Here is a 12,836-nt window from a genome sequence, read left to right on the forward strand (position 1 = left end):
GTGTTTCACTGGAGCAGACTCGAAGATATGAAGGCCAATCTAAAACTTGTGGAAAGTACTCAAAAAGCTCATCGACAATAAATTCCCCACTTTAACTATCTTAATTGCATTTTACAGGAGCACCACTGAGAGTGCCTGACAAGCTGCATCTCCATCTGTTATTGGAGTAGCCGAGCACTGGATCAGAAGTCCCCCAAAGAACTGCGAGATTGGCTGACAGGGTCACAGCATCTCCCTATCATCCAAAAGGGACATTTATCAGGGGTGCAGCATAAGCAGGGCTGTTACTATCGTCAACCATCCCACACATCCATCCAACAATCTCTTACTTTCTACCATTAGGCAGGAGACTCTGATGCATTTAAAACAAGAATGGTCAGGATGGAAAACAGTTTTTTCCCCTCAGGCCATAAGGCTTCTGAACTCCCTGCTACATTGCATTTAAAGAGTCACTGGTTAATCTGTTCTTACCTATTTAATTTATGCACTTTTGTTTATTATGTATGTGCAATTCATCTGTAGATTTTATTCTTACCTTTATAAGTTATCATGTGATGTGTACTACTGTGCTTTACAACCTAGTTTGGAAAAACATTGTCTTGTTTCTATATACACTGTTGTTATACATGTTATATACATGTATACAGTGAAATAACAATAAATTTGAGTTGAGACTTCTCCACCCATGCAAAGTCTGAAGGCAAGAAAATCAAATGCTTTATTTAAATTGTTGTTGGGGAGAAAGGACATGAGGCAGGTGCATTCTGGGAATGGAAGAAAAATAATTCTCTTGAACACATCACAAATACATAAAATCCATATGGAACAAAGAACCTTGAGTTGCAGTAAAACAAACCATTTTGTGAAACAAGTTAACCTTTAAAAATATATTTGCCAAGAAATTCTCTTTGGAAGAGTTAGATTTCCTGAGATTCATTCTCCGAAGTGAGCTATAGGGATAAATGCCCCAACAATGCAGCAACCGTATTAATGAAAAGCCTATTTTTATACACATCGATTGATGAGAAGTTGACCAGGAATATTAACTTGCTGCTCTTACAGTAACAAAATGGAACCTTTGAGGCCAACAAAGCTCCAGGTCTGAAAGATGAAATCAAGAAAGTATTTCTTCACTGCTTCAGAGTGGCACCAGAGGTGACAGGGTCTCATTCAAGAAATAAATTGTAATGCTGACCTCTCCTCAAGCGTTACCAATTGTGCCCAAGATTTCATTCAGACCTGTCCAGCAAAGCGGCCTTTTCAACTACAAGCTTTTACAGTTGATTAACCTTCTGACTGCCCAGAGTGCCAAGCCTGACGCACACACAATCACATCTTTCTCACCAGAGTGAGTGCTGCAAGGGTTCACCCAACTAGCAGGTTTGTTATAGGACTAAGCCTACACTTAAGCGTGAAAGATCTCACTAAAATGCACAAGATTCTAAGCAGCTTGTTGAGGTCTTTCCTAGCTGGGCATCCAGAGCCAAGGGATCAACATCAAAGCAATCCACTCACAATAAATTAGATGAAATTACTTCACCCAGGGATGAGTGAACATTTGTAATTTACTCCCAGACTGGGCTATGGAGGCTTGGTCAGTGGCTTAATCAATACAGAAATAAGATTTTTAGAAATCAAGCGAAATGTTAATACCAGAAAGTAGTGCTGAGGAAAAAGATCAGACACAATCTTACTGAATGATAGAACCAATCGCCATGATAGGGCCAAATGCCCTAGAGCTGCCTCTATTCCTTATATTTAGCTTTCCTGTGCAAGACTAAGGAACAGCACCTTAGGGTTGAATATGAATATCAACTCAAGCAGTTACAAAGATCTAGAGGTGAGAAAGACAATCAAAACCAGAATTTGGAACAGTTGATTGGAATTTAGAAAGAATAGGGTCCAAGGAAAATTAGTGGGAGAACACAACTCTGTGAACCAACATAAGCTCAATGGCCTGAAACAGCATCCTTCTAGGTCACAAAGAAATATAAAGTATACAAATACTTTAAACATCACAGAAATAGAATAGTTACCTGTTTTTCTGATGACTACAATGAGGAACATGCTTTGCAATAATTCATTTACTTAAAATTCATATGTGGGATGCAAAGTCAGAATTTATTGCCTAGTCCTAATCATCCCAGACAAAGAAGTGGTGAACCATTTTGCTGGACAATGATTCCAGGATTGAACAGTTTATTATATGAAGAGCAGTTGATGGCACTGGTGCAGTATTCACTACAATTCAGAAGATGAGGAATGACCTAATCGAAACCTATATCAAGGCCTTTCATCATTTGAGAGTGGATGTGGAAAGGTGTTTCCTATGGTGGAAGAGTCAAGGACCAAAGGACATAGCCTCAGAGTCCAGGGGCATCCTTTTTAGAAGGGAGATGAGGAGGAATTTCTTTGGCCAGAGAGTGGTGAATCTGTGGAATTCATTGCCACATGGCTGTGGAGGCTGTCTTTATGTATATTTAAGGCAGAGGCTGATAGTTTCATGATTGGTCATAGCATGAAGGGACCTAGGGGAGGAGGCAGGAGATTGGGGCTGAGAGGTAAAATGGATCAGCTGTGATGAAATGGCAGAGCAGACTCAATGGGTCTAATTGTGTTCTTATATCTTATTGTCTAATTGCGCTGCAGGTACTCCCATCAATGTTGCTGGATAGAGATTTAACCACATTACAAAAGTAATTAGTTGCTCTAATTTTGGAAACTTTGGAGATTCTGGGGCTAACATACAAACACAAATATCTTCTTCAACTTTTACTGATGTTTATTACATTTGTTTTAATATAAAGGAAGTAAAAACACTAGTAGAGTCAACATAAAACATTCTTCCCTTAACATCCTCCTACAGATTATTTGCCAAATATGAGAAAAGCATCAAAAGCAAAACATCGTGTATGCTAGATTGAAATACAGATGGTCAGGGAAACAATGTCAATATTAGAACTGGGCATGAACTTGCAGAGGTCATCAACCTAATTTCATTTTACTTTACTACAGACACTGCCTGATTTGCAAGTTTTACATTTTGAATGACACATCAGGTGGTTGTATAATGACCTTTAGAAGTGAACTAGTAAATCCAAGGGCCAATGTTTCTCCACAAAGTAACCGAGTTATCTGATCAAAATATGGGATGTTCTGGATTATGTAGCAAACTTTAATTAAAACAAGGCAAGGTAGCAGTTAAATTAACTAGAGACTGAGGATGATACAGGAGATGAATACTGGGGAAATTTGAAATCAGATATGCATAGAGGACTGTGCAAAAGTCATATTTAAATATATATATATAGCTAGGGTGCCCAAGATCTTTGCATGGTACCGTATATTGGTTAAAATACGAAGGTGGTTGGAAAATAAGGGTAATTAGCTTTGTATTAGTTCCATATTTACCTAAGACTTTTGCACAGAAAGGCAAAGAGTAGTGGAACCTCAAAAGCACCATGTCCAATAAAACATAATAACATGACTCAAAAGAGTAAAATTAATTATCTTGAATAATAGTGAATAATTCGCCAGTTGTCATCATAACAGTAACTTTATATTCTAGATTCAATAACCAAGCTTGAATTCCACAGTTGTGCTGAGTTTTAAATATATTTCCAGATCAAAAGTCCAGTCTCTGGTTTCTAGTTCAGTAACACAACCAGTATGTTGCAGTGCCCCCATGTTTAAATTTTAACTACAAGATCGACGTTTGACTTCAAACTTACATATCAACTTTAATTACAAAATGCACTACTTATTTGCAGGGGAATAGGAAGGAGCTGTAAAATAAGGGGGGAAAACGTTTTGAGTTTGTTTACGCAGACAATGCAAGTACATTCATACAAAATCCACAAACTAAAGTAACAGTAGAATGTCACGTACCTTGACCCACGGTCAGGCCCCCAACCTACAAGCAGCGTTGGAGACTCCCAAGGTATGTTGTTCTGAGAGGTCAACAATAGATGAATTAATCTTGTATTCCTTTTATGGTTCAAAAAAAAAAAAAATACTTGCTTGCTTCACTGAAAAACGAACAAATTTCTCAATTAGAAACAAACCCATCTCATCCTACATTACTAAACATTTATAAATGGAAATTAAAAAACCACCAGATAAAACTAATGGTAACCACATCCTCTTAAATCCAAGCAAACTTGTCCAATGATGGGACAGCAAACATTAATATCTATAACTATCAATACTCAATAACTGTAAGAGTTCTACAGCACCATTGGAGAGAACATAGAATATGGTAGGTTTTAAGTAGGGACATCAAATTGTCAGAGGCATGATGCAGGTAAGGAAACAACCATTTAGATCCAATGCAAGTGAAAAACTTAAATCAACCCACCCAGTAGCAAGATGAAATACGTGAAGAGGAAATGATGAACTCATTTAGCAACATAATTATACAGAATTGCTGGTCAAAGGCTGGTAATGATCCAACAGTTATGTGTACAAAGGAAAATGCACAGAAATTAAAACCAGCTCACACAGAATGTTACAAAAATGTTTGATGCAAAGTCAGGACTATGACTAGTATATAACATACCACACAAACAGGTCTGCCATTTTATCTTAGAATTGTCTAAAAGTCCTACAGTCTAAAGGCTGATTTATACTTGTGCATCGCATCTACACTGTAGGTACCACGTACCCTATGCCGTAGGATGAGGTGCACTTCCCCAGAAAAGTAACTCGCATCGCAGCGACGCAGACCGCAACAACTGTGATTGGTCCGCTTGGTAGCATCGCATTTCCTCCTACATATTTCTGGTTGCTTCTTCTCCACCATGTCTGGGCACTGATGCAAAATAGATGAACCAAATCATCAAACCTACCTGCAGACATGCAAAAATGTTTGAAACACATTTCCTAGTCCATGTCTCTCACAAAGAAACTCAACACAGTGGCAGAGAAACCCCATCGCCAACTAGCGTTTTGGCGCACACCAACGCATGCTCACTACAGCATAGAGCGACGCAGAAGTGAAAAATCAGGGCTACGGAGTAGCCCGTATTCACAAGTATAAATCAGCCTTAAGTGACTATGTATTCATACAAAAGGTACTATGTAAATATCTGCATATTACCTCCCTGAAGTAGCCTCCTCCTTTCCTTTTTCATTGAGTCCATTTTCCTCTCCTATCAGATTCCTTCTTCTCTAGCCCTTGACCTTCCTACCCACCTGGCTGCACCTAGCACCTTCAAGCTATCCTCCTTCCCCTCTCCCACTTTTTTTATTCTGGCATCTTCCCCTTTCCTTTTTTGTCCTGATAAACTGTCTTGGCCCAAAATGTCTACTATCTATTCATTCCCAAATACTGCTTGACCTGCTGAGTTCCTCCAGCATTTTGTGTGTGTGTGTTGCTCATAAAACACACAGTCTTCTTTCTCCACACTATTATTTTCAGCCTTGGCTGCTGCAAAACTGAGGAAAAACCTTTGGCCAGATGTTCCATTCCATGCAATACCGTAAGTACAAACCTGGCATGAGGCCAAACCACCAAGATTCCAAGCTAGAGTCGCTGTGTATCTACTGGAGATTTGTTTGGGAGCAAAAGTGTGAGTGTGGTTGTGGAACTGAACAGATCAGAGAGTTATGAACTATGAACTACAACCCAGTAGTACAGGTTCCACCTAAAGAACATCCCACAAAGTCAGACTTGCCAAGAGGTGAAAATTTTTTTTTACACGTAACAGTGTCATATCTGAAGGGAAAAATCCTATGAAAAACAGAGGATACAGTCCAGTCATCATAGATAAAGCCCTCCCCATCACTGAGCCCATCTACATGAAGGGCTGTCTCAGGAAAGCAGCATCCATCATCTGGGACCCCACCATCCAGAACATGCGCTCTTCTAGCTGCTGACGTTGGGTAAGTGGTGCAGGAGACTTAAGACTCACACTACCAGGTTCAGGAACAGTTACTAGCTCTCAAACATCAGGCTCTTGAACCAAAAGGGATAACTATACTCAATTTCACTAGCCCTATCAATGAACTGTTCCCACAACCCAATGGCTGACAAGCAAAGTCAAAGCTGATGCAAAAGAGAGGGCATACAACTAAGCAAAAATTAGATGGGAAGATAACGGCTTATGAAGCTTTTAAAAACCTACAAAAACAACTAAAGTAACCACAAGAATCATTAGGAGGGAAACAATGAAATATTTAAGAAAGCTAACAAACAATATCAAGGTGGATAGAAAAAGCCTTTAAGTATACAAAAAATAAAAAGAATGACAGTGGATATAGGGCCGCTAGAAAATGAGGCCGGAGAAATAATAACGGGGAACAAGGAGATGGCATATGAACTAAATGAGTATTCTGCATCAGCCTTCACCATGGAAGACACCAGCAGTGTGCAAGGTGAAGGGTGTGCAGCAAGAGAAGTGAGCGCAGTTTCTATTACAAGGGAAAAAGTGCTCAAAAAGCTGAAGGACACAAGGATTCATTAAGTCACTCAAACCAGATGAACTGCCCCTAGGGTTCTGAAAGAGATAGCAGTAGAGATTGTGGAGGCATTAGTAATGATCTTTCAAGAATCATTAGACTCCAGCATGGTTCCGGAGAACTGGAAAATTGCAAATTTAACTCTACTCTTTAAGAAAGGAGTGAGGCACCAGCTGGCCTGTCCTTGGCGGTTGGGAAGATGTTGAAGTCAATTGTTAAGGATTAAGTTACAGAGTACTTGGTGATGCAGAGCAAGATAGGACAGAATCAGCATGGTTTCCTTAATGGCAAAACTTACCTGACAAGCCTGTTGTAATTCTTTAAGGAGATTACAAGTAGGATAGATAAAAGGGATGCTGTAGATATTGTACATTTGGATTTTCAGAAGACCTTTGATAAGGTGTCACACCAGGCTATATAACAAGTTAAGGGCCCATGGTATTACAGTAAAGTTACTAGCATGGTTGGAGCATTGGCTGATTGGTAGGAGGCAGTCAGTGGGAATAAAAGGATCCTTTTCTGGTTAGCTGACTAGTGGTGATCCGTAGAGATCGGTGTTGGGACTGCTGCTTTTTATGCTGTACATCAATGATTTAGATGATGGAATAGATTGGCTTCGTTGCCAAGTTTGCAGATGATACAAAGAATAGTGGAGGGGAAACAGGAAGGCTGCAGAAGGCCTTAAAACAGATTAGGAGAATGGGCAAGATAGTGGCAAATAAATACAATGTTGGAAAATGCATGGTCATGCACCTTGGTAGAAGAAATAAATGTTAAACTATTTTCTAAAAATATTAAGATGGAAAGGGACTTGAGAGTCCTTGTGCAGACCACCCTAAAGGTTAACTTGCAAATTGAGTTGGTGGTGAGGAAGGCAAATATTTCAAGAAGTCTAGAATATCAGAGCAGGGATGTGATGCTGAGGCCTCGTAAGACACTGGTGAGGCATCACCTTGAATATTACAAGCAGTTTTGGGCTCTTATCTAAGAAAAGGTGTGCAGGCAGTGGAGGGGGTTCAAAGGAGGCTCACAAGGATGATTCCAGAAATAAAAGTCGTTATCACATGAGGAGCATTTGACAGCTCTGGGTATGTACTTGCTGGAATTTAGGAAGGTGGGGGGAGGGGGGATCTCATTCAAAACTTTTGAAGACCTGGATAGAGTAAATGCAGAAAGGATGTTTCCCATGGTTGAGGAGTTCAGGACTAGAGGGATAGAGGGGCATCATTTAAAACAGACATGGAGAATTTTCTTTAATCAGAGCATGGTGAATTTGTGTAATTTGTTACCACAAACAGCTGTGTAGTCAATGGGTGTACTTAGTGTTGAGATTGGTAGGTTCTTGATTGGCCACGACATCAAAGGTTATGGGGAGAAGGCCGCAAAGTGGGGCTGAGGAGAGAAGAAAAGGGATAAGACATGATTGAAGGATGGAGCAGACTCAATGGGCCAAATAGCATAATTCTGCTCCCATGTCTTATGGTCAATGGACTCACTTTCAAGAATTCTTCATGTCATACTCTCAATATTTATTGTGTGCGTACACACACAGACACATTTTGATAATAGATTTACTTTGAACTTTAAAAATCATGCAATTTTTCATCACGGGAATTGAGTTTGGAAACAGCTCCAAAAGCTCTTACTAAAATAGCAAGCATTAGAAGCTGAGATGACATCAGCAGATATTCTGCAATCTGTTGCTGTGCGAAATTATCCAAGCCTGGCAGAAAGCCACGGACCTTTGTTTGCCTCATTTAGTAAGAGCATAAGCAAAGGACACAACTGGCCAAGTAACTTAGTATAGTATATACAACTTTCCATAGTAGACAAATTACTGATTATGTAAAAATGAAACTAGAGTCAGCAACTCCTTTTTATAAAGGATTGAGGTCTGGCCATTCAAACACACCCACAATTCACCCACATTACAGAACCATTAGCAGACCTGTCAAATAGATGCATCAGCCAGAGGGGAAGTTAAAAATAGTACAAGCCACCTCCCACGTCCCCTCCTCATCAAGTGCTTAACCAACAGGTAGCAGCTCCTTGGCGATAAAGACATGAAAGTCTTGCATTTAAAAAGAGCTCTCTGCTGGGTTTGTTGGTCTCAGTCTGATTGGCAATGGGAGGAAGGGAGGGGCAGGAAAAAGAGAAAGTTACTGCAATGAGTTGGTTTGATGAGGGAAGAAAAGCAGGAAGAGAAAATGAAAGCCTGATATTTCACTCCTGCTTAAAAACAAGCTGGCAATTTCTTTAACATGCAATAAATTTCACTCATGGGCACAGTAAGTTATCAATCAAACCAGTTAGGGAGAAGAGCAAGAAGAAAACAAAATCAAAATGTTGTGTCTGCACCTTCAAATAGCCAGAAACACATTACATCCTTTTTCACTGACTTTGGGAAGGTACACAAAGGAAAGGTTTGCATCAAGCAGATTACCATTAGCTTTGGATAGATTAATAGAGTGAAAGGTCAAGCACACATTCTTAATTCACTTTCAAAATCCAGACTTTGTACCAAACACACCCTCAAGTGAAGTCTGAGGAGTCTCACTTCACCCATACACCAATTATAGCTCTCTCTGAGAAACAGATGTTGGTAACAGGCAGCCTCCATTCACTCTCACTGGAATCTCAATGGATTTCAGAGACAAAATAGAGCAGCAACAAACACTGGCTCCTCCCAGTTTAATATGGCACTGTGGCGACACATTTCCTAGCGTATCCGAACCGACTCACAATTAGATAGCCTACGGGGGTTTGCGAGCACAGAGCTTTGGAGCCTCTGCGCCGTGGGGGGCCGGTTGACAGAGGCTTAAAAGTGAGGCTGAAGTTTTCGAATAAAGTTTTTTCCTTCGACTGCAGTTACCGACTCCGTGTCGTAATTTTAGCGCTGCGTGTAGCATACCGCTACAATTGGTGACCCCGACGGTCCAAACGATTTTTGGACCAGAAATGACCGACGCCGCCTCTGTTCATGCGGTTTCGTTGAAACTGCCAGGTTTCTGGACACAGCGCCCGGACCTATGGTTCCAGCAAGCCGAAGCCCAATTCCACGTTCGCCAGATCACCTCAGAAGACACCCGCTACTACTACATGGTGAGCTCCCTCGACCAGGACACAGCGGCCCAGGTCGCGGAGTTCGTACAGTCGCCCCCGGCAGACGGCAAGTACACGGAATTCAAAGCCCTGCTCCTCAGGAATTTCGGACTCTCACGGCGCGAGCGGGCTGCCCGTTTACTGCACCTGGATGGCTTGAGCGACAGACCTCCATCGGCTTTAATGAATGATATGTCGTCTCTCGCCGGCGAACACACACCCTGCCTCAAAGGCAGCCCGGGCGGACTTGCTGTGGAATGCCAAACAGGTGAGCGGGGCGTCCATCGCACGGATCTCCCAGCCCCGCTCCCGGCAGCAAACCAGTCCAGGCCCGGCCGCAGAGCCCGCCAACCCCCGGCCCAATGAACACTGGTGCTTCTACCACCAGCAGTGGGGTGCAGACGCCCGCCGTTGTCGCCCGCCCTGCGAGTTCCCGGGAAACGCCAGGGCCAGCCGCCGCTGATGGCTACGGCGGCTGGCCATCGGGATAGCCTCCTGTATGTGTGGGATAGAAGGTTGGGACGCCGGTTTTTGGTCGATACTGGGGCTGAGATCAGCGTTTTACCTCCGACGAGTTACGACACCCGCAGCAGAGCACCGGGTCCCCCCCTGAGGGCCGTGAATGGCAGCACTGTAAGGACCTATGGCACCCACCAGGTGCAGCTACTGTTCGGCTCCAGCCAGTTCACGTGGGACTTCACACTGGCCGCCGTAGCCCAACCGCTTCTGGGTGCGGATTTTTTGCGGGCTCACAGCCTGCTGGTCGACCTGCCCAGGAAGAGACTGGTACATGCCGAGACCTTTCAGACATTCTCCCTGGGTGCAGCCCAGTTGCCGGCCCCTCACCTCGGCTCCATCACACTGTCTGACAACGACTTCACCAGGGTCCTGGCGGAGTTCCCATCGGTTCTGGCACCGCAGTTCACAGCAGCCATGCCCAGGCACGGCGTACAGCACCACATCCCGACCCAGGGACCACCCCTCCATGCCCGTGCTCGGCGGCTTCCCCCGGACAAGCTCCGACTGGCGAAGGAGTTCCAGAGGATGGAGGAATTGGGGATCATCCGGCGGTCCGACAGCCCATGGGCTTCCCCCCTGCACATGGTGCCCAAAGCGACGGGGGGCTGGAGACCGTGCGGCGACTACCGCAGGCTGAACAAGGCTACCACACCGGATCGCTACCCTGTACCGCACATTCAGGACTTTGCGGCCAACCTGCACGGCGCACGGATCTTCTCCAAGGTAGATCTCGTCCGGGGATACCATCAAATCCCGATGCATCCTGACGACGTCCCCAAAACGGCTCTCGTCACCCCATTCGGCCTTTTCGAGTTCCTCCGCATGCCGTTCGGCCTGAAGAATGCCGCACAGACGTTCCAGCGGTTAATGGACGCGGTGGGACGGGACCTGGACTTCGCGTTCATCTATTTGGATGACATCCTCATAGCCAGCGGCAGTCGTCAGGAGCATCTGTCCCACCTCCGTCAACTCTGCGCCCGACTGAGTGAGTACGGTCTTACAATCAACCCTGCCAAATGCCAGTTCGGACTCGATACCATTGACTTCCTGGGCCACAGAATTACTAAAGACGGGGCAACCCCTCTGCCCGCTAAGGTAGATGCGGTCCACCACTTCCCCCGACCCACCACGATCAAAGGCCTTCAGGAATTCGTAGGTATGGTCAATTTCTACCGCCGCTTCCTCCCTTCAGCTGCCCGGATCATGCGCCCCCTGTTCGCCCTGATGTCGGGTCCGAGCAAGGACATTACCTGGGACGAGGAGTCCGCCGCCGCTTTCGTTCAAACGAAGGAAGCTTTGGCGGACGCCGCAATGCTAGTACATCCCAGAATGGACACCCCTACTGCCCTCACAGTGGACGCATCCAACACGGCAGTCGGTGGGGTGCTGGAGCAACTCATCGCAGGTCGCTGGCAATCCCTGGCATTTTTCAGCAAACACCTGCGACCACCCGAGCTTAAGTACAGTGCTTTCGACCGGGAACTGTTGGCGCTCTACCTGGCAATCCGGCATTTCAGGTACTTCCTAGAAGGTCGGCCCTTCACCGCGTTCACGGACCACAAACCGCTTACCTTTGCGTTTACGAAAGCATCCGACCCCTGGTCATCCCGCCAGCAACGCCACCTGTCCTACATCTCTGAATACACGACGGATGTCCGGCACGTCTCGGGTAAGGACAATGTCGTGGCGGATGCGCTCTCTCGCCCTACCGTTCATGCCCTTTCCCAATGGGTAGACTTTGAGGCGCTAGCAGAGGCACAGCAGGCGGATGAGGAGATTCCGAGTTACAGGACCACAGTCTCCGGTCTGCAGCTCCAGGACCTCCCCGTGGGCCTGGGTGAGAGGACCCTACTCTGTGACGTTGCCACCGGCCAAGCCCCGTCCGGTCGTCCCGACAGCATGGCGGCGCCGCGTTTTCGACTCCATTCATAACTTGGCGCATCCCTCCATCCGGACAACTGTCCGGATGGTTTCCAGCAGGTTCGTTTTGCACGGACTCCGCAAACAGGTCAGTGAATGGGCCAGAACGTGCATGCACTGCCAGACGGCCAAGGTGCAGCGGCACACCAAAGCCCCACTGCAGCAGTTCCATCCCGCCCACCGGCGTTTCGACCACATTCATGTGGATATCGTGAGCCCCCTGCCAGTGTCGCGCGGAGCGCGTTACCTCCTGACTATCGTGGACCGGTTCACAAGATGGCCAGAGGCGGTCCCACTCACCGACACCACCTCCGAATCTTGCGCCCGAGCCCTGATCGCCACCTGGATATCTCGCTTTGGTGTACCAGCCCACATTACCTCTGACAGAGGCGCCCAGTTCACCTCCAGCCTGTGGTCAGCTATGGCCAGCCTTTTGGGGGCTCAGCTGCACCACACAACTGCCTACCACCCACAGTCGAACGGGCTAGTGGAGCGTTTCCACCGTTACCTGAAGTCGGCCCTCATGGCCCGCCTGCGAGGAGCCAACTGGGCAGATGAGCTTCCCTGGGTCCTACTCGGCATCCGCACAGCGCCCAAGGACGACCTGCACGCCTCGTCGGCCGAGTTGGTATACGGCGCGCCCCTGGTCGTCCCCGGGGAGTTCCTACCAGCCCCAAGGGGGCAAGAGGAAGAACCCGCAGCAGTCCTGGGCAGACTTCGCGAGAAGCTCGGTAACCTGGCCCCCATACCCACTTCACAGCATGGGCGGCACCCGACCTGCGTACCCAAAGACCTACAGAACTGTAAGTTTGTGTTTGTACGAAGGGGCGGGCATC

General features: G+C 45.7%; 1 protein-coding gene across 7 annotated transcripts in view; it reads right to left on the reverse strand.

Moving 5' to 3' along the window:
* Positions 1-12,836, reverse strand: part of LOC132396945 (GRB10-interacting GYF protein 2-like) — a 152,456-nt gene that overhangs the window by 108,052 nt on the left and 31,568 nt on the right. For 6 of the 7 annotated variants that reach the window (XM_059975087.1, XM_059975089.1, XM_059975088.1 and 3 more), the window contains exon 5: positions 3,889-4,028. The gene's annotated coding sequence lies outside the window, so the exon portion shown is untranslated. The remainder of the gene's footprint in view (positions 1-3,888; positions 4,029-12,836) is intronic. The other variant, XM_059975085.1, reaches the window with a different exon arrangement.

The sequence above is a fragment of the Hypanus sabinus genome, chromosome 7 (assembly GCF_030144855.1).
Source record: "Hypanus sabinus isolate sHypSab1 chromosome 7, sHypSab1.hap1, whole genome shotgun sequence".
NCBI lineage: Eukaryota > Metazoa > Chordata > Chondrichthyes > Myliobatiformes > Dasyatidae > Hypanus > Hypanus sabinus.